This window comes from Mus musculus, chromosome 12, assembly GCF_000001635.26.
Source record: "Mus musculus strain C57BL/6J chromosome 12, GRCm38.p6 C57BL/6J".
Lineage (NCBI taxonomy): Eukaryota > Metazoa > Chordata > Mammalia > Rodentia > Muridae > Mus > Mus musculus.
The window spans coordinates 27,045,859-27,066,738 of NC_000078.6; the positions used below are offsets into that span (position 1 = coordinate 27,045,859).

Sequence of the window (20,880 nt, forward strand, 5' to 3'; positions counted from 1 at the left end):
CCAGCTTGGGTTACTTGAAACTGTCTAGAAAGCAATGGTATAAGAAAGAAGAAGAGAAGCTAGAGGAGAGAAGTGGGAAGAAGAGAATGGGGGGGTGAGGTGGGGGGAAATACCATGGTTTCTAGAAAGACCTGAATTCTAACCCTACCTTTCTGGATTGTCAGTTTGGGGTCTTTGAAGCATAATCCAAGTCTCTGGTTTGGTTGCTTTTTGCTTTATCATCTTTAGAGAGATTAAGGTCCTGTGCTTAAGCTGGGAAGAGCAAGTGACCAATCAAGACGCATCCCACCTGATCACCGGGAGTAGGCACTGTTAAACAACATATTCCTACTTGTGCTCTTGCATGGGTCACATTGTGCGTGCGTGGGCGCACACACACACACACACACACACACACACACACAAGCCATCAGTCATGCTTAGCCTTCCATTTGTTCCCAGTGTGTCCTGTTTCAGTACCTTGCTCCAACCATGGAACTCCCACTACATGTATCTTTGCTACCTTTATTTGCAAACTCCCAACCCTTCATCATCCTAGCCCAACCTTTTCAGAAGGCTCTTATGTAGTAGTTACCAGTTCAAGTTAATTTTTCTATTGGCACATCTGTACTCTGGGTGTAGGCAATTTAGAGCAACTGGGACTTAACTCATGGCTCTGGAGTCTCAGAAGTCAGAGGTCTATTTGGCATCTCACTGTGCTGTGTCCAGACAGAGGCTGCCCTGTGACAAGACAAGACAGACACACAACCTTTACTTTGAGACAGGATCTCCTGAGTCCTAAGCTTGTCTGGGTAGCCAGGAATAGTAGTAGAATTTTGATCCTCCTGCTCTAACTTCCTGGGTTCTGGAATTATGGGTTTACTGGAGCTCAAACTTGGGGTTTCCTACAAGGAAGGTGAATACTCTATCAACTGAGTCACATGTCCAACCCCACTGCTCTTCTTAAAAGCCACAGATGCTGTCATGTTCACTACCTGTAGGACCCCATCTAAACCCCATTTCCTCCCAGTGGTCCCTCTCTAAATACCTTGAACATTTGACAGTGGGGCGTGATAACAACACATAATCTTTGGGGGTACACCTTGAAACCGTTACCTTTCTCTGCTTTTAGTTTCCCTGAAACATAAAAGACGTTTGCATGTAATTCCTTCCTGGAGTGGAGAGAAACATTTAATGAATCTCAGTTCTCAGAATCTTCCCATCTCCTTTTGGTGCAAGCTCCCATCTCGATGCCTGTTGGGAGTAAATAGGCACAGAGGCGGTCATCTTGTTTTCACACAAAACCCTTCGATGAGGAGAGAGCTGAGTGAAGGTTACCCAGTGAGGAATGGCAAGTCGAAATTAACGTTGAAGGCTTTGTTTTATTCGGGGTTTTGTTTGTGCTTGACTGGCCCAGCTAGTCGGGATACATTTTGGAATGGGAACTTCACTGGAAGGAAATACAGTTTAGCACAGAGAAGTATTTGCTCACCTTCATCCTCCACAAAGCTTGCCCCAAGCTGTGATCCCTCTGTAGGCAATCTCATGTCGATACATATGCAGCAAAGTAAGTACCACCCGTGGGGGGGAGAGAGATTTCATTCCCTAGGGAAGCTGGCAGGAAGCTGAGCTGGGTAAACATTAGACCTCTTTTTTTTTTCCATTATTATCTGAGGAAATGTCACCAAGAAATACTCCCCCGCCCCCACTCCTCTGGACTGTTTCATGTTTTTACTCTGCTGTTTTGTACTTTATGTCTTTTATTTTTATTATTTTATCCTCATTTTATACGTTGGAGATCAGATTGCAGCAACAATAAGAAAATCTATTTATTTGATCCTGGAGGCAAAATTCTGAATATATTTTCTTCCTTAGCAGACCCTAACCATATTGGTTCTTCCCACTACCGGTTTGATTAGATTTCTTGGAAGGAAGCAGCAAAGATCTGCTGAATTATGTCTCTAAACTCAAGAGCAGACAGAGAAGTCATGTGCTTACAGAGGATGTATGCATGCAAAGACTCCATTTAATATACTTCCTGAGACCACCTCAAACCACATTCAAAACGACAAGTCCAACAGAAAGCTCTGGAATATCTTAACCACTTGTTTGTATCTCTAGAATATATCAAATATTAACAGGGCATACGTTCAGACAGACACGCATGTGCCTACTTTTATCAGTCTCCTGGGAAAACCTTAGATAGGAAGGTCCTCAGACTCACAGAGCTCAGGAATATGTGCACTTCTTCTCAGTCGCAGCTGTGCCATATGTAAGTGTCTGATACAACACTGGGTTGGGGGATTCTGGATCTATGAGGTTCTTGGGGATTCTGTCTGTCTGTTTGTCTGTCTGTCTGTCTGTCTGTCTGTCTGTGTGTCTGTCTGTCTGTTTGTTTGTTTTGCTATACAGTCCAAAAGTAGTCACATTGGAAATCTTTCTGGAAGTCCTTGAAGATTTGACCTAATTTTTTAAAAAAGAAGATTTCCTTTTGTGTGAATTTCTAAATACCCACGTGGTAGCTAATATTGATCAGCAACCTCATGGGATATGCTATCTCCTCCTTGACAAACATCTCGGCCTCTGAAGAAATGTCAAGGCTGAGTCAGCACTGATTGAAAAACTCAGTTCACATAGACACCATCCTGTGGGCTGGGGTGCCAGCATGCCCCTTTCTCTGGAATATGAATGCAACATGATCAGCTTTTTCACATGCCTCTCCTGCCCCTCCCCTCCCCCTCCACAATGAACTACATCCTCAAACCGTGAGTCAGAGCAAGCCCCTCTCTCCTTGTTCCCTAAGTTGCTTTCAGACATTTTCTGCTACAGCATTGGAAACGACAAACCTAACAAATGCATATACTTCAAGGCCTTCTTTGAGCATACCCTGTTTAAGTGGATTGTCATAAAACTGTTTGCATCACTAAGGCCATTATACTCTTACTATTCCCCAATAACACCATACCAAATGTCTCAACTTTCACCAACCTCTTCAGTAATTGCCCTCAGCCTGTCTTGGGCTGAATGACTGTGGAGGGATGTTGGGAAGTAAGTGACGTGAGGCACTCTAACATGGACACTTATAATTCAGTGGACAAAAGGAGACCCTGACTTCAGCTAAGCCATTTGATTTCCTTTCTGTCATCTCTGAAGATGTTCCCTGTGGAAATGGAATCAGGTAAAACTAAAAATGGGGGAGGAGCTTGTGTCTTTACTATGGGTTGATTGTGATGACCTCCTTTCAAAAGCCTTCTCCATCCACCCATGTGCAAAAGAACCCAGAGACTTTCTGTAGGAAGCTGTACTCGGACTCTGCTGGCTAATGCTACCAACCACTTGCTGTCTCACTCATGGAAGACTGAGCAGAGGATACCAGGAGACAGGCAACAAAAAAGAAGCTGCTCTGAGCAAAACACATAGGCCCTTACCTTGAGAAGCAGCCATCTCAGCTCCTCTTTAACAGAGAACCTCTTCAGATACCACTTTTAATGTGCTGCCTTCTCCCAAGGACCCCTTTCCTCCCTTCAGAATCAATAGTGGTACACACAAATGGGCTCCTACCACAACCTAACGGTCTTAGCTATGAGTCCAGCAGGGTCCTGCCGTTTCCCACCAACCCCACCTTAACATCAACCCTCATAACATTTGGGGTACAGCAGGGTTGGCCTCAGGAGCCATCTGAATGCAACAGTAGAATACTGAGCCCAAGTAAGCCTTGAACACCTGGTCAGATACAGACACTACAACTCCTTCCTTGCTCTGTCTCTTCACAGTTTCCATATTGTTCTTTGTAGAATTTTTTCTATATATACCCCAAATTGCAGTACTGTGTATCTGTTTGGGATACTGCAACTGTAAGTGAATTTCTTAGGTCAAAAATAAGTTAATGAAGATAAATCAATTACTATAAAAGTAATCATTATCTGCTATGGTAGTCTGTTGGCTCTCTAAGGACATTGGTATTGTAGTCAATGGAATGAAGCTCTGTGATGATTCGGCAGCTGCCCGAGGAGTAACAGGATGTCTCAGCACAGCACCAGGACGTTGTCTTGACCCATTGTTTCTGCTTGGTGTTTTGTTATGTTTTGTTTTGTTCTGTTTTTTTCCCCTCTGCTGGTTTCTGTAATTAATTGATTTCATATTTTCTGCCTGTGTGTACCTGTGTCCCCATGGGTTTAGGATGCAGAGCCCAACAATCTGTCCTCTATAACACTCTGCTATTCCTCTAACAGGAATAACCATTGGGAAGATGTATGAAAATCTCCTTTGCCACCTACTGTGGCCCTCTGAACTGGAGGAAGACTCAGAAGAGGCAGGAACCTTCTAGACGAGCTGCTGCTTGGTTTGTTCGTCGGATGTCACGCAAGACACCCCTACTGCACACATCACCATTTGCCACATGGCTTACACCATAGTCCTTCTGAGATCCATTCCATAAATCTAGACCAATATGCCCACTCTCCTAGGATGACATGACTTTCCCACACTGTACTGGAAGGCTTGGGGGCCCACCACTATGCAACATTATACTGTGGGCTCTGGGACATTTTTGTATCTTTGCCAAGAGTCTTCCTCACACTTGGAAGACGATGTTGCCCATGTCCTCAGCCAGAGGGTCTCAGCTCCCCTGGAGCGGCCTGGGCTACAGACCACACACACAGAGCTAATGCTTCCCGGAGTAAGGAGAGGAGGCAGTGGAGGTCAAGACAACTCTGGATAGCCACTATGCTTCCCCAAGGCCTCATGTCCACTGGGGTCCGTTGACTTGCTCTTTCTCTAGTCTCAGCTCTCACTCATATACCCATATTTCCTGAGCTTACCTGGAAGGGATTCCTTTCTCTAGACCCCTTCATTGTGCTCCGTTGGAGTAAGCCCTGGGAAGATAGGCCTACTCTGTGAGATTCCAGCATATAAAGTGTGCATATATTGGTGAGCTACATGTAGAGATGAAACATTCTAGACTGATTCATGTTTCACAGTTCTGTGCAAACTAAATTTCCAATATAGGCAATTTTAAATAATAAAATTAAAAGTATTTGAAAACCTTATTGAATTCATTACCTTCAGATAGAAACCATGCACTTCCTTAGTTGATATTAAAATAAGAATTCCTGGAAAATTGCCATGGTGATTTAATGAGGGGAAAAATTCATTCTTCGAACACATGTTCCTGGAACAGGTGGAAAAAAATAACCTCCACCCTTTCTTCCATTCCAATTGGCTCAGGGGTATAAATAGGACAGTTGAAATGAGAAAGCTTGGAGGCAAACTGAATGAGTCTTCGTCATTTGAAGGGGAAGAGAGGAGAGAAAAGGGCAGAGACAGAAGGATAGCACATCTTAGGGAAAACCATCAAGTCATGCATGGACGGGAGTACCGTGGTTCGTATTTTTTGTAGCCTTTTGCTATAAAAGAAGAAAATTACATGTCTTTTAAGTATATGTTCACAATGCATGATTTACATTTATTAAAATACTCAGGCTAACTCACATTTTTAGAACTCTTGAGAAACAGGCACAAAAGACCAATAGCATGAGTCCTCTTTGATCTGAGCCCTACCCAGTTCCTCAATATGTTACCATCTGCTGGGTGTGTTTTCCACAACAGTCACATCCAGATGCAAGCTGAACACCATGAGCACTAAGTACAAGGACCACATGGAGTAAGGGCTTAATATGTGTTAAACTGTAATGTATTGCTGTGAATAGCCATTCCCATAATAGAATTTTAGAGTTGGAAACAATTAGGAAGATGTTGGCAAGTATTAAATTTTTGTCCAGGTTCAGTTGGGTAGAAGAATGTGGCTTCAGGGAAATAGTATTTAGGAAAAGTGTTTGGAGGAAAAATTATAGAGAAATATGGGCTTCCATAAATACAAAGTATTATTTCACCATTATTCACAAGGTTGAAAACTGTTCATAATGGCCAATATATGAAAACAACTCTCATACAAGAAGGAGTGGCAAGGTCATGGAGTGAAGACATGCAGTTAAGTATTAGTCACCCTTAAAGAAGGCAGGAAAGTTGCCATCTGCAAGAACATGCATCAGCATAGAGGGTCTCTTTATTAAGTGCAATGAACCACACACAGATTGCAAAGACTAGATTGAGATGCATATGGGATATCAACATCCATCATTACATACATTAAAATAGAGAGAATGTCAGCTACAAAGCTAGGATTAGAAGAAGATGGGAAGATGGTGTCTTGTTGCCGCTGGGTCAAATGGCCAAGCCTAGACTGATAGCTTCTAGCATATGAACTGTAGCTATTGACAAATCATCAAATACTGTGCATTCCTGTGACTCATGGGTACAACAGGAGACCAAGTAATAGTACAGGCATCTCTAGTGCTTGCTTGTCCTAGTGATTTCTATATGTATTTCAAAAGACCACCCTATCTAACTCAAACATCCACAAAAATAAAAATGACTTTTAGAACCAAAAACACATGCTCAGGGATACAGACCATCCCTGGATGGAGTAACGTGTAAAAGCTAGGACACTCTTTCAGTTCCAGAGTCTGAGCATGTTGTTATCAACCATAATTGGGAACTAGAAGAAGTGGGAGATCAGTGGACTATGGATATTGTCCATTTCTTCTTACCACTATATCAGAAATGTTACTGAAAGCTAGCTCTATGTAAAGCACTATGTCATAGTAAGGGTTTCTAGTGATGCAAGGAAACACCATGACCAAAAAGCAAGTGGGGAGGAAAGTGCTTATTTGGCTTAATGCTTCCAAATCACTGTTCATCACCAAAGGAAGTCAGGACAGGAACTCACACAGGGCAGGAATCGGGAGGCAGGAGCTGATGCAGAGCCATGGAGGGGTGCTGCTTATTGGCTTGCTCCCCATGCTCCCTATTGTCTGCTCAGTCTGCCTTCTTATAGAAGCCAGGACCACCAGCCCAGGGGTGGCCCCATCCATAATGGGCTGGTCCCTCTCTCATTAATAACTAAGAAAATACCTTACAGCTGAATCATGTGTAGGCATTTTTCTCAATTAAGTTTCACTCCTTCCAGATTACTCTGCGTGTCAAGTTCACATAAGACTAGCCAGCACACTCTACTAATGACTAAAATTGCTGTGTTTACATATTTATCAGAAATTGAAAGGCCTGTGCCCTTTTGTACTAGGAACACCAGTTATTTAGCTCACAGCCTTATGAAGTTCCTGCTTTAGACTCTGATAGGGAGAGCTGTAGTCATCTAATAATGTATGTGTTAAAAAGATGTGAGAACAAATATTCTGTCCAGACATCCCACTGGGCATATGTGCATGGGAGACCTGAGGAAATGTCGTGTACTCTAGAGATGGCTGCTGAGCCTCACACTTCAGGCTTGTGCCCTGGGTGGTTAGATAAGGGAGTCATTTCTTGTATAGGTAGGCAGGTGTCCTCAAGACCTGTCATGGTGGGAAAAGCATGAACTTCTCTGGTTTTGTGCTGTTTGGGGGCCAGGTGTTGTACCAGAAGATTTGTATGTACATGCTAACTGAATACTTACTTTATTCCTAAAAATATCTTACAAAACTAGTAACCTTTTTGTGTAAGAAAAAAAAGTTCAGGGTATATGTGGTTTAAATACATATTCTCTCATGATTCCCCTACCAAGAACTGGTATTTGGGTTTGAATGTGGACATATCCTCAATTTCTGTGCAAAGTTCCTTTCATGAACTAAAAACCCATTTACATGAATGTTGGGACCATGGACTCAGACTCGGGGAGGCCCAGTGGAAAAAAAATGTAGAAATAAAAATTAGCAAAGAGATAAACTATAGAGTGTGCAGGTCCTCAGGAAAGCTCATGTCTAAATTCTTAAGACTGAGAAGTTTAGGAGTTTAGGTTGGATTATACAGAGAAAATTGGGGGTCTATTATATTTTAGTGTGTGTGTCTGTGTGTGTGTGTGTGTAGTGTGTGGTGTGTGCTTGCTGCCATGTGTGTATGTATAGATTCATGCATGTAGGGGAGTGTGCTGGGGGGAGGGTGTTCCTGTTCATCTGTAGATTCACATGTGTAGCAGATAAAAGACAACTTTGAGTGATATATATATCTCAGAGTTTAAGTTTGTTGCCCTCGTTTTTTATCACCCCCTGAGACAGAGTCTCTCTGTGTCCTAGAATTCATCAAGTTTAGGCTGACTGGCCAGTGAGACCCAGACAGCAGCTGGCCTGTCTCCATCTCCTTGGAGCTGAGGTTGCAAGTGCCCACTTGGAGCATTTACTGGGAGTTCTGGGCACTGAACTCAGATCTTCATGTTTGTAAGACCAGCCCTTTACCATCTGAGCTGATTCTCCAGCCATAGCTGAAGTTCCTAACTCAGAAGAGTTACAAAGTGACCAAGCCAAAGCCATTAAGCAGAGCTGAGTCAGCTACCTCATGCTCTTTCTTAGTTTAATAGAGAAGGAATCTTCCAGCAATTAGCTAAGTGCTTCCCATTCTACCTTAAGTGAACCCGAGGGGAAACTGCTCCTGGAGTCACAAGTCCAATCCTCATAGAGTGTCCTCCTGATAATGGGGGTTTCTTAAAAGGAAAGGGTTTACCAGCAGACCTTTGACTCAGCCATGAGTGGACAGTCATTCGTTGCTGGTGGATGTGGCTCCATCACAATGGGTCACTTTGCAGACTCTCAGTAGGAAATCCAGCCTTCTCAGGTCAGAGAGAAATCTTCCAGATTGCTGGTGGCTCAGCAGGCTGAGCAAAGCATCTCACCCCAGCTGTCGGTCCAGGGAAGACGAGAGTTAGGAACCAATACGTACCCCAAGAGTGTGTTCTCCATTAGCCAGATGGAGCTTCAAGCTGCTGCAGACTCTTGCTGTCTTACACATGATGCTTGCTAGACAAAGAAATATTCATCACCAGTCTAGCTCTTGAAGGTTGAACAGATCTACTGGTGTTGGCACACTACATATTCCAGGAAAGGAGGGAGGTCTGGAGAAGGGCTCCTGAGACCATGACTAGGGCTTGTATCTTACATCCTTCACAGTCATCAGAACTCCTAAGAGGGCTGCAGGGCACATGGCACTCATGACCACGGAGGAGCACACTGGCTCTGGCATTAGTGGTGTGCTGGCAGCAGGAAGATGCAGGGGCAACCTCTGGATAGAAACCCAGCCAAAGAAAATGCAACTGCCTTACATAAAGGCAGTAAGGTGAATGGTGTGGCTCTTATTATATGGAAAGCACTGGCTCCTTAATGGAGCCACTCCAGAAAGGGCTGTTCCTCTGCCTTCCTGGTCAGAGGACCCACCTCACGCTATAGCTGCAGCACCCTTTTACCAGGTAGACCCGGAGTTGTTCTGGCTTCCAGTACATATAGAACAAAGGCTGCTGAGGTTTCCAAGTGCCCCTCAGGACAGTCACATATCAGTGTGTGACTTTATTTTAAGCTTTAAAAAAAGTTTGCAGAACATAGAATTGCTACAAATTATTTAACAAGACAGGGGTGTCCAACCCTCTTCGATCTGTTGCTTTAGTATCTCTCCATTTGTCTGTCTCTGTCTTTACACACATACACATACATATATACCACATACACACATACACACACACACACACACATACACACACACACACACCTGAGCTTTTCAAAGGTAACGTTCAGAGAAAGCACCCCTTTATCAGTAAAGCCTCACTCTGAAATGTGACCATACAACACATAAAGAGTTCTTTGTCATAAATACTGCCTAGGTAGCAGAACTAGAGAATCAGTGGTAATTCTATTATACAGTCGAGAGACCTTGATCTGATTTCACCAGCAGGCCAACTATTTATAGAGTCATACACAATCTGACTTTGCCTCCTTTCTCCCTGGGATGATGAAAGAGATTTGTTGTTGAACGGGCAGGAATACAGACTACACAAATGCATCATTCCTTCTGCATGCTACAGGGAGTCACATGTCCCCACCTAATTGTATCACTAAAGATCGGAACTTTGCTCTTAACTTCCTTTGCCTGAGAGTAGCAGGTAACACCTTCGAAATTATCCTTCAAACACCTAAGCCAGTCAAAGGCAGTATCCTGTCACTACCACCCAGGGACAGCCCTAGGACAGTCACAGCTTCTCCTTATACGGTGCCCATGGGCTTCTCTTCTACTTGTTTGTTGGTTTAATGTGCTTTGCATCAGCGAACATTTTGACTGCTCACAGATCATCAATAGCTAGATGGAGGAGGCATAAATCAAACAGGTACTTATTCATTTTCTACAGCGGACACCCCACGTCTTCCTTCTGCAGTCTTCTGTAGCCTCATCCCTCTCCACAGGGGTTTGCCCTCATTCTAAGACCCATTCCAAAAGGCCCTGCCATCCTTCAGGCTCAAGTTATTCTCTCTGCCTGGAGTCTATTCACTTTTCATGGAGTAGCACAACTGTGAAGTCTCCTCTAAGGCTGCCCTAACTCCACAGGAAGAGTTAGTTTCTCTCAACTGTAATAGTTTGCATGTAGAGCAGAGTGTGCAATCCACAGCACATAGCTAGGTGTCTTCTCAGCAAGGAGGCTGCATGCTTTAAATACCTGGAAAAACAGGAAATGCTTCCTACCTGATTACCCAAGATGCTTAGTGCATGACCTGCATGGTACCAGGCCAAGAACCTACTTTGAGCTTGGAATGGAAACTCCTTGACCTCAGATCCACCTGCACAATATCTGTCCATTCTGCCACCAAAAAGAAAATTCCAGATAAGTCACTTTCTGGCTTAAAGAGTGCTATTTATTTTGAGCAAAGGTGCTAATGGACTTAGCAGTACATTTGCCTTTCATCAGGAACCAAATGCTAACACCAAACAATGTTAGCAGGGCACCATTAGGAGGGGAGAGAAACTAACTTAAAAAAAATACAGAAAACAGAAAAAGACAAAAAGCAACCAAAGAACACCATCTATGCAGCGTCCTGCTGAACTCAGAAAAAAATTGAGCCATCATCTCCTCTGTCTGACTTTTCTAATGATAAAAGTACAATAAAATGAAACAAGGTAGGCACAAATAGATATGATAAATCATGTCACCACACTGTACCCTATGGTACTCTGCTCATCTTTGTCACCAATGACAAGAAAATCCTAGGAGAAGTCAGTCTGTTTGTCTTGCCTCTACTAGGAGGACCAGGGAGAGATCTGACTGCATGCTAGATCACCATGTGTTAGAATGGCGGGTCACGACTCAACAGCACACTAGGCCAAGGCAGTTCCATGTGGAAGAGGTTTTATTGGGGAAAGAGAGAGGAGATAGTTGCAGAAAGAGAAAAGGGGGATAGAGAGAGACAGAGAGAGAGAGACAGAGAGAGAAAGAGAGACAGAGAGAAAGACAGAGAGAGAGAGAAAGACAGAGAGAGAGAGAGAGAGAGAGAGAGAGAGAGAGAGAAGGGTGTTCTCCTTATTTATATGGAGAATGATGTAACGCAGATAAAGGTGAGAGGTGAACCAAGTGAATGTTAGGAATATGGTACCTATTGCCTTGGCAACAAGTCTGCAGGTTGCAGGTAGTGCTGTCACCTATGTGATGTCATAGGTTTGGGAGATCCTAATGCCAACAGATGGAGGGAGAAGGGGGAGGATATCTCAAGTTGAAAAATTGAACACATGCAGACACAAGATGTCATTGACCCTTATGTGGGCTAGGTCTATCTACTGTCAACCTGACATACCTTAGCAAGCCTTCCTGTTGATGGAGATTTGTTTCATCAACTAGTTCTGTGGAAGGACCCTCCCAGGGACAGATGCATGTGACAATCCGATTGCCTACCATGCCTGTGTATCTCTGTAGTCTAATGTTGCAGATCTTTGATAACTGTAAGCTGGAGATGCATTGCCTTGTCGTAGGAGAACAGAACAGAACTGAATGTTTTTGGCACCATGTAAAACCTGTTAGAATATTAAAATAGAATCTGCCAGCTGTGTGAGAATGGAGAAACAGAGGAGAAGTGAGAGTCAAGCTACAGACAACTAAGATGAATAAAGTACAGGCAACCTGGCTCACACCTACAGACCCTCTTATGAAAGGGGTAGGGGAAGGGAAGAAAGGGAGAGAGAAATGAGAGGGAAGGGCAAGGGGAAGAGAGAGGCAGACAGACAGACAGACAGACAGACAGAGACAGAGAATATTACAACTGTTATCTGTAACTTGGTATGGCTCTCCATCCCATCTGGGGACTCAGTCGAGCATGCAAATATGTTTGGATAATTAAAAAGTATGTTCTTTCTTGTTGGTTTATTGTAACTGGAGGTGAACTGAGCAAAGTTCCCCTAATCCCGTCAAGCCCTCTGCAGGAAGGGTCAGAGGTCAGCAACTGCTCCTAAAAAATGCTGTGTGATTGAATCCTTCAGCCCCTGAGCAGCTGATTAGAGATAATCTGGGGGTCTGTCCCCCTGACATCAGGGGCTGGCAACTACCTCCTGAATAGACTTGATCACCTACCAGGCTCCAGAATGCTAGGACATACAGTCACTTTGAAACCAAAGTGAGAATTCAATTTCCAATGGAATTTAAATTCTTCACAAGCATGAAGAAATTTTCATTTCATTGTCATGCAAAGGAGTGGGGAATTTAAAACTGGTTAGTCCAGATACTGTTGTTTTAAAGAAAATTATGGATGTGGTTTCTAATGCAAGGGAAATTGTGTGGCTTGACAAACACAGGCATGAGATGAAAGGTTTCACAGACTGTCCTTCCAGAGGGCAAGGAGAGAGAATGTTGACCTTGTGGTCACATGAGGATGCTGAGCAGGTGTGCGCAAATCCAGCCTCACACTGGAGAGAGTATTGCGTGTTCGTTGCACATTGGAGAACAACTCTTCATAGAACTCTGTCCAAACGTATATCAAACTTCAGTGCCCGCCTGAGTTGGGTCTAGTTGTTTAGAATCTGTTCAGATAGATATGAACTGTGCTCTGTATACACATGTGAACACGTGTGTGCCCAGAGACCAGGAACAGATGGAGGAGTCTGACCTTCCTGGCTGATGGGACAGCAGAGAAGCAAGAAGCTCCAGGGCCCTACACCCATCCATGTGGTTGGGGGAGGGGCCAGAAACTAGTTACAACTCCAAGGGGACTTATTTCAATTAGCCAATACCCAAGATAAAAAAATTGTAAACAAATAGAATGCAAGTTTCGCTTCTATATTTAAAGAGAGTGTGACAGTATGCAATCCAGGCTGGCCTCAAACTTGTGAGTCTTCTGTCTTAGACTCCCAAGTGCTAAGATTATGAGAGTGTACTACCATACTCAGTACTCAAAATCTTAATTTGTGTTGTTGTTGTTGTTGTTGCTTTCTATGCTTCTTTTCTATCCAGAAATAACTGCTTCATTCTTGGGTTCTATTGCTGCCTCTTTAACAGTGTCTCTCCTCTCTCTGCCCACCCTGCACTGTTAGGGATGATCCCAGAACAATGAAACAAGAAAGCCCACGCCTACCCACTTTATGGAGATACACCCTCTACAAACATTTGACCACAAAGGGCATTGCTGATTTATTGTTTATCCAATCCTGTTTTCCAAAATATTTATTTTAAATTGACATTATTGTTTTCCCTTTAAGTGATAAATGAAAACAAGCATTCATTTTTCTTTAGAAAAATACTAAGTTTTATGCAACACATCACAGATGCACTGCCCTGACTCTTTCTGGGCATTTCCTGTCTCTGAATATTTAATACTAAAAATAACCCAAGCTTCATAGCATCTTTGAGTAGTATATGGTGAATTTTCTAGATCATTCTTGGGTGGAAATCGTTCCTGGAAAGATAGATACAACATGTGATTGGGAGAGGAAATATGGCTGGAATAATTGACAAGCTTTGATCATGGATTGTCATGCGACAGTCACTAGCACTGATAATTAACTTTCTGAATTGGAAAGTCCAGTGATAGGAAAGCATGCTTCTGTACTTGGGGAAAGATAAAGATTCATATTGTCTTCAGGATACTATCAAAGTGTTTAAGGCGACAGGGAGGACCACAAACACTCAAAGAGACTGGTGGAAAATGCCCCTGGATCTGAGGGTACTCTGGTGAGGTTTGTATTTTTCTAGAACTCTTCAGCAAGTTTAAAATTATATTTAAAAAAAATTAACTAAAAGGATACTAAAAAGAAAGTCTATTTGACTATTGATATTTAATTTTGATGGAGGACAGGCTACATCCTTCCATTTCCAAATCATGTTTAAAACTTAAATGAAATGGAGGGCCCTGGCCTTTGTGCCCTGGAACGGGGCTCAGGGTGAGCAGCGCCTCTAGAGGGAGAGCTGGTACTGCAGGTGTTTCTCAGTTAAGTTCCAGACGTGACCTTCAAACACCCCCTCAATGAAACATCTCTTCTTCCTTTATTAAATGCACTAATTAAATTATATACTCCTCATTTAAAATGTGCTTTCTTTAGTACTCAAAATCTCCACATGTCACGTTTCTCAGGGGAGGAAATGCTAGGTGGCATTTGCTACAATGAGCCCTTATGAGGAATACACGTCCCCAGCCTCTGCATTGGAAGGGAATGCTGGAGCAAGCTCGTCTGGCAGACCCCATACCCCAGCACACCAGGAAAATGCTTTCTCTTTTTTGACAGTTTCACAGGCGCAAGGAAACCTTGGTCTCTTAGGCCTACTGGATTCAGGCTGTGCGTAAATTGGATTTTCTGTGTGGTATTATTCAGAAAAAAAAAAAACAAACAAAAAACTAAAACACAAAAGCTAGTCAACCTACTTGCAGAAAAAAATTCAGAACACCCGGGCTCTTCCCAACCTGCAGATCCTTTCCCTGTCTGTGTGTGTAGTTTTACTGTCCGGCATGACATCTAAACAGAATCTCTCTCAGAAATCACAGAGCAGACTTCTCTGGAAGCCAAGAGGGGCCCGGAGGGAGGGGCAATATGGAAAATAGAGTCCCGTGTTTGCTTTCTTTTCTTTGCCTTCCCCGGACCCGATCCCCACTTTTTTAAAGAAATCCACCTGTTCTGCTTCAGTTTCAAATCATTTTAAGTCCAAGAGGGCTTCTCTTCCTTGCACACCCTGGATATTTCAAAGCGAGCCCATCTTCACTGCAGGAGAGAGTTTATTCAGGTGTTATGAATCAGACAAGGGCTCAGGGATGCAAACTGGGGCTGAGACAGGGCCCCCGCGAGTCTGGTCCCCTCCCCGATAAAAGAAACATAACAAACCCCTAGAAAACAGTCCTCCAGTAATCTCCCTGCCTGCGCCAGGAATAGGGGTGACGGAAAACTGCCCTCTCATTATAGTCCTGGTCTCAAGGTTAGAATTAGACCCTTAGGGTAAGGAGCTGTCAATTAGAGATAACTCCAGCCTGCTGTCTGCAGCCGGGCTTATCTCCTAGCAACTCTCCTCATTCAGGCCACAGCCCTTGGCTCTGCCTGCAGCTCAAGAGCCATCTTGAAGACAACAAAATAACCTCCTCATTTTGAGCAGATGCATAAAGAATTCTTCTCTGGGTCCTTGATGGAGTCTCGTCCTTGATGAAGCCCGGGTGACATTCGACTAGCAACGGGGCTGGGGAGATCTGCAAAGAATTATGATTGGGCTCCCGTCCAGCTGCAGATGTTTCCATGGGAAGAGCACATGGAAGGGTCTGGCCAAGCAATCAGAGCATCTAAATTCAATCTGAGACTGGGTGCCTCCTTCTTCCAGATCAGAGCCTGGCATGTTTATGCAGGAGCCAGCATAGTCTTTCTCCTGCCTACTTTCTGCTTAGGAAGAATTTGCCCGCAGTTGGGAGTGCAGTGGCTCTGGTTGCCACGGGAACTCGGCCTCTCCTTTATTCACCATGGCAGGGCATATAGAGAGAGCCAACAAGCATAAATCGTATTAAGCGATGCACGGGGTTATCCACCATGGATGTAGGCAACATCACAGAATTTACTACTGGACCCTATACTTGGTGTGCAGAGAAAATGCAGGCTACAAATTCCTTGGAGCTGTCTACTCATTAGAGCTAGGAATCGTGCTGTTGACTTTTCTAATCGCAAGCAGAGTTAAGGGTGGCAAAATGCTGGAAGACTCTTAGGGGCTGGGGGAGAGGCAAGCCTTTGATTTTTTCACTGGAGTGGAAAATGATAACAAAGGGATATCTAAGAAATGTTGTAAAAAAAAAAAAAAAGATGAGAAATACCCAGTGTGCTGTGGGTGTAAATTAGATAGATGGTGTTCTTAGAATTGAAGATTTGACTTAACAAAACTCTCCTGGAGGACAACATCAAGGAGGTACACAGACAAGGAGCAGGGGCCATTTTTTTACCGAAGCGGTTCTCCTTTTGCCCCTCCCCCACTGCTCCCCACTCGGTGTTACGCGCGGCTCTGCAGCACTGGCTCTCCTATCCAGCCTTCCAATCTCCCCTCCTCTTCATCAATGGAGAGACTATCTGTTTTGTTCGGCTGCTTTTATGTTTGTGAAGAACCCAGCACAATTTTTTATCAAGCTAGTTGGGTCAGAGGAAAGAGCTGTGTACAGGGGCAGAGGAGACAGAAGGAGAACGCCAGGCAGCTGCCATGCCGGCTGCTAGGCACTGTGGACACAGAGCTTGGTTTAGCTTTGCCGTGGCTTTCCTCCTGCCCTCCCTCACACTCAGTGCAGGGCTCATTAAGCTCCCCTGCTAGGTTTCCTATTAGGGCTTGTCAATATCCCAAGCTGCAGCATAGCTTCTGAAACAGGGGAGAGAAGGCTTGGGCAACTTTGAATAAATCTTTTCTGTGCTTGTCTGAGTGGGACATACACACAATTTTGTTTCAAAATGGAGACTCTAGATTTTAATTTTAAAAAGCAGACGGATACATCACAGGATATTCAGCATCTTAAAATTAAACGACATGCAGCTTGCAGAAATTAATATTTTCAGGTTGCTGAAGAAGAAACTGGGAAACTGAGCTCTGTTATGTTCTGAATTGTTCTCACTAAGCAAATACACCTTAGGAGCTTTCTTTGATGTTATTTTCTTATGCAATCCAATCAGTTGTGAATATGCACAGTGCCCTGCATCTTTTAAAATAACATTTCTAATGGGCCATTCTTTACAGGGTAGAGGCTACCCCTGCACATAGAGCATGCTGGTTGGCATTACATTTGAATATAGTAACGAAAAAATGACTTATAAAAAGAAGAAATATCTCTAGCAATCAAAGTTTACTTTATTAAACAGCAGATTGGCAATGTCTCCAGGATTCTTATGTGGACTGCCATTGCTGGTTGCCTAGGAGATGAGGGAACTTAACTGCTTCACTGCCACTGGACTGCATGGATTCTTGCAGCGTGGTCTAGAAGCTCACAGAACAGTCCCCGGCTCGGGAACATGCACCCACAGGCAGCACTTGCAAAGGCTTTTGGCCAATAAAAAGATTCCAAGATAGGGTTGCATCTTAAAAAAATTGACTTTTTCTTCTGTTTCTGAATATTTTCATTGCTGAGTTTTATTTGATTTTTGTATATATGAAATGGAGCTATGCTAATTACCTTCAGTGTTTGGTTATTCTTCCCTATGGAGTGATTTTTGAAGAACTATGGGTGTCCTTATTTACTCCAAATCTGGGTTTAAGAAAAGCAGGGATTGATTTTGTGTGTGTGTCATATTTCTGGGTTTTTTTTTTAAATGATGCTTTGAAATAATGTGAATTATTATCATATGTGCCATAGGATTGTCCTCCAGCACCATCCTATCTGGCGTAGGGAAAACTGCATTTCAGCCAAGCATGGATCTTGGGGGAGAGGAGGCCAGCCCTGGTCCTGTGGGCTGAGTGACCTTGGTAAATCACACATTCCTGGGCCTAGGTTTCTGCCTGTGGGGGAAGAAAGGAAGCACAATCAAATATTCAAATACAAATCCTGACATGCAAATATGGCTCTTTCTTGCTATACGTCCATGTGCATTTGGTGAGGCATTAGGAACTGTGCAACTGATCTCATTCAATAGAACTGCCAGTCTTCCGAAAGCACCAAATACAGTACGTAGTTGGCTTTACCGCTTGAAGGTTTATATCTGACTGTTCTTGTGTTTCCATCCAGCAAATCTAAAAGCAGCCATTATTGAAATAATTCTCTAATTTTGCAGGCTGACTTTTTTTTATGCCCTGTAGATGATTCTAACTACAGGAAAGTGCCTGAGATTAAGAACATTATCTCATAGGGAAAAAGAATCCTTCCTTTAAAAATATTTTGTTTACTTAAAACCACAGATCTCAGGCCTTTTTCTCATCATCTTTGATAACACTTTTTTCTCAACCATGTTAGTAACATTCTCTTAACCTTGAAAAAGAGGTCCCAAGCCTGAGAAACTATAGTCACAGCCAGAAAGGGGATCTGGGGTGTGACAAGATTCAATGAGCCAGGAAAACACAGCAAAGGAGGACACTTGACCTCAAAGTATGGCTTAGACTTTGTTCCCCTTTCTAATTTCTCATTTAGAGAGAATTCTGTTCAGAAGATGTTTCCTCTATTCAAGACATGGAAGGAATAGAAAATACAGTTTAAGGAATTGCACTGAGTAGATGGCTATTCTCTTGGGAGGCGTACAAAAGCTATATAATCAAAACAGCAGCAACTTCAACTTATTCTTTATTTCTAGGAAAGGACTTGTGTTGAAGTCTTGCATACATACATAAGTGCATACATACATATACATGCATACATCTATACATATACACATATACATATACAGACATATACAAACACATATACATACACAGACATACATACATATTCACATATACATACACGTACATACATACACACATATACACATGCACACATCGTATACAATACACACACACACACACACACAGTGGGAGGGGGAGAGCAGCAAGCAGATTAGCTGATCCTAACAATATCAACATTTCTTGAAAGTAGATATCCAGACTCTGTCGAGGCTCTGTGAAATGAAATTTTACATATCTCACCTAAATACACACCAAGCTCTAATTTTCCCTCACATCACATGACTCAATGATAGAGTATCCCTAAACAGATCCAAAACGAAGCTTTTGATTCTGACTCAATGCACTAAAGCATGTGTGTGATCAGAGAGGAAGTCTAGAAATAGTGACCAGGCTGCTTCTCTAGTTTAACAAGGCTTCTGCTGACGACGGATCGATGGAGCCAAGCCACCAAAGAACATCTCAGCCTTATACCGTCGATGCTTTGGACTTACCATCGCATCAGAGACTTCTCTGTGAAGATCAATCTTGGTTTTGAATTCAGTGTGGGTGAGGGGGGGCTGCTGACTCAGGGAGCCTGAGGGAACCAGGGCCTGCTGCTAAACAACAGCCCGTCCCCAGCAGGACAAACACACAGAAGGCAGAATGAATGGCCTCATCTACACGCCAGCTATTTGATATGCAGATCGGGCCGCAGGCCTCTTCAATAGCTGAGCACTCCATAGGCAGCAGGTGCAGCCCAAGTGAGTGGCCTTCCCTCCTTGAAAGAGCTGGGCTGCCTCCCTCTCTCCCTCCAGCCCTTAACTGTTTCTGGAGCGCTATGATCTTCACCCCTTTTAAATGTAGACGATCCTTTTACAGGCTGGATAGACCTTCTACTTTTCACTCTGCCCCTATCCGTAAGCCTGGGCATGAAGCCACGGAGCGACAAAGGAAGAAAATCTGCCAGGCTCTTGTTAATGATGGTACAGCAAGGCAGGAGAGCTGGGAGGTCAAGCCACCAGGCAGTTACCAGCCTCCATCACCCACAGCCTGTGCCCATGTCTCCTGGACAATAGATAAAGACTCTTATATCAGAGTTTTCTTCGCCATTTGTGCTGGAACTAGAAATCCATGTTAAAGGTGTGTGTGTGTGTGTGTGTGTGTGTGTGTGTGTGTGTGTGTGTGTGTGTGTGTGTGTGTGTGTGTGTTTGACAGAGACAGTGATACAGAGACAGAGAGACCAATTGCACAAATACCTGAGTGATCCACTGTAAAACCTTCAGTGTGTTTCCTCAGGAGCCGACTGCCTTTGTTTTTGTGTTAGGGTCTCTGAATAACACACTGCACCCTGGCTTCTAGATTAGAGAAGTCTAGCTGGTCATTGAGCCCTGGAGATGCCCTGGTTTCTGCATTTCACCTGCTGGGATTACACACAGGCATGTACTGGTGCCCTCAGCATCTTGATCTGGGCTCTGGGGATAAACTCCGCTCTAACACATTCAGAGCAAGCACTTTACCAACAGAGACACCTTCCAGACTCACCTACCTGCCCTCAGTACAGAGTCAGTGCCTGCCGCCTCCACCCAGGGTGACTGATTGGAACCTAGGGTGAAACTGTGTTGCGGTTTGCCCAATGCACCATTGACTTGCTGGACTCTGCCCATCTCAACTTGCTTTGCTGTTGTGTGCACATTATTATTATTCAAGCTGTCTGCATTGCAGGTTATGTTCTGAGAGTCAGCTATGCAGCTTTATAGCTGCTCTACAGCTATTAGCTAAATGAAAGAGTTGATCATTTCAGATCTGGAATCTATAGAGCGCCTTAGCCTAAATTCTGTAGGATCTATTAGTGTAGAATACATGAAGATATTAAAAGGTGAAAAATTAAATATACTAGATCTTGGTAGTGGGCTAGAGGGAATCAAACCTACCCTATGGTGTAAGAGTGGTAGCAAAAAGTCTACAACCAGACTTCCTTCCTCCCTCCCTCCCTCCCTCCCTCCCTCCCTCCCTCCCTCCCTCCTTCACTCCCTCCTTCACTCCCTCCTTCCTTCCTTCCTTCCTTCCTTCCTTCCTTCCTTCCTTCCTTTCTTCCTTTTCTGCTTGTTTGTTTGTTTGTTTGAGGTAGATTCTCATGTAACCCAGGCAAGTCCAGAACTTTCTATAGAGCACAGGATGGCCTTGAACTGCTGATCCTCAACATCCCGCTGCCTTTGCTAGCCTAACAGAAGTGCACTACCACACATAGTTCATGTGCTGCTGAG

At 43.7% G+C, this 20,880-nt stretch overlaps 1 long non-coding RNA gene across 17 annotated transcripts in view, besides 1 other annotated feature; it reads right to left on the minus strand.

The window, feature by feature from the left end:
- Gm30515 overlaps positions 1 to 20,880 on the minus strand; it is a 54,554-nt gene that overhangs the window by 16,866 nt on the left and 16,808 nt on the right. For 8 of the 17 annotated variants that reach the window (XR_001780580.2, XR_001780582.2, XR_001780588.2 and 5 more), the window contains 2 exons: positions 1,096 to 17,761; positions 149 to 720 (listed from right to left, as the gene is read on the minus strand). This is a non-coding gene — a long non-coding RNA (predicted gene, 30515). Of the gene's footprint in view, positions 1 to 148; positions 721 to 1,095; positions 17,762 to 19,128; positions 20,587 to 20,880 lie in introns of those variants that run through there. The other 9 variants (XR_001780583.2, XR_872608.3, XR_381381.3 and 6 more) reach the window with 8 other exon arrangements.
- Positions 14,216 to 17,241: an enhancer, noted in NCBI's record as "VISTA enhancer mm1609". NCBI's record gives its function as "enhancer in: midbrain (mesencephalon)[3/5]" and the evidence as "EXISTENCE:transgenic organism evidence [ECO:0001131][PMID:17130149]".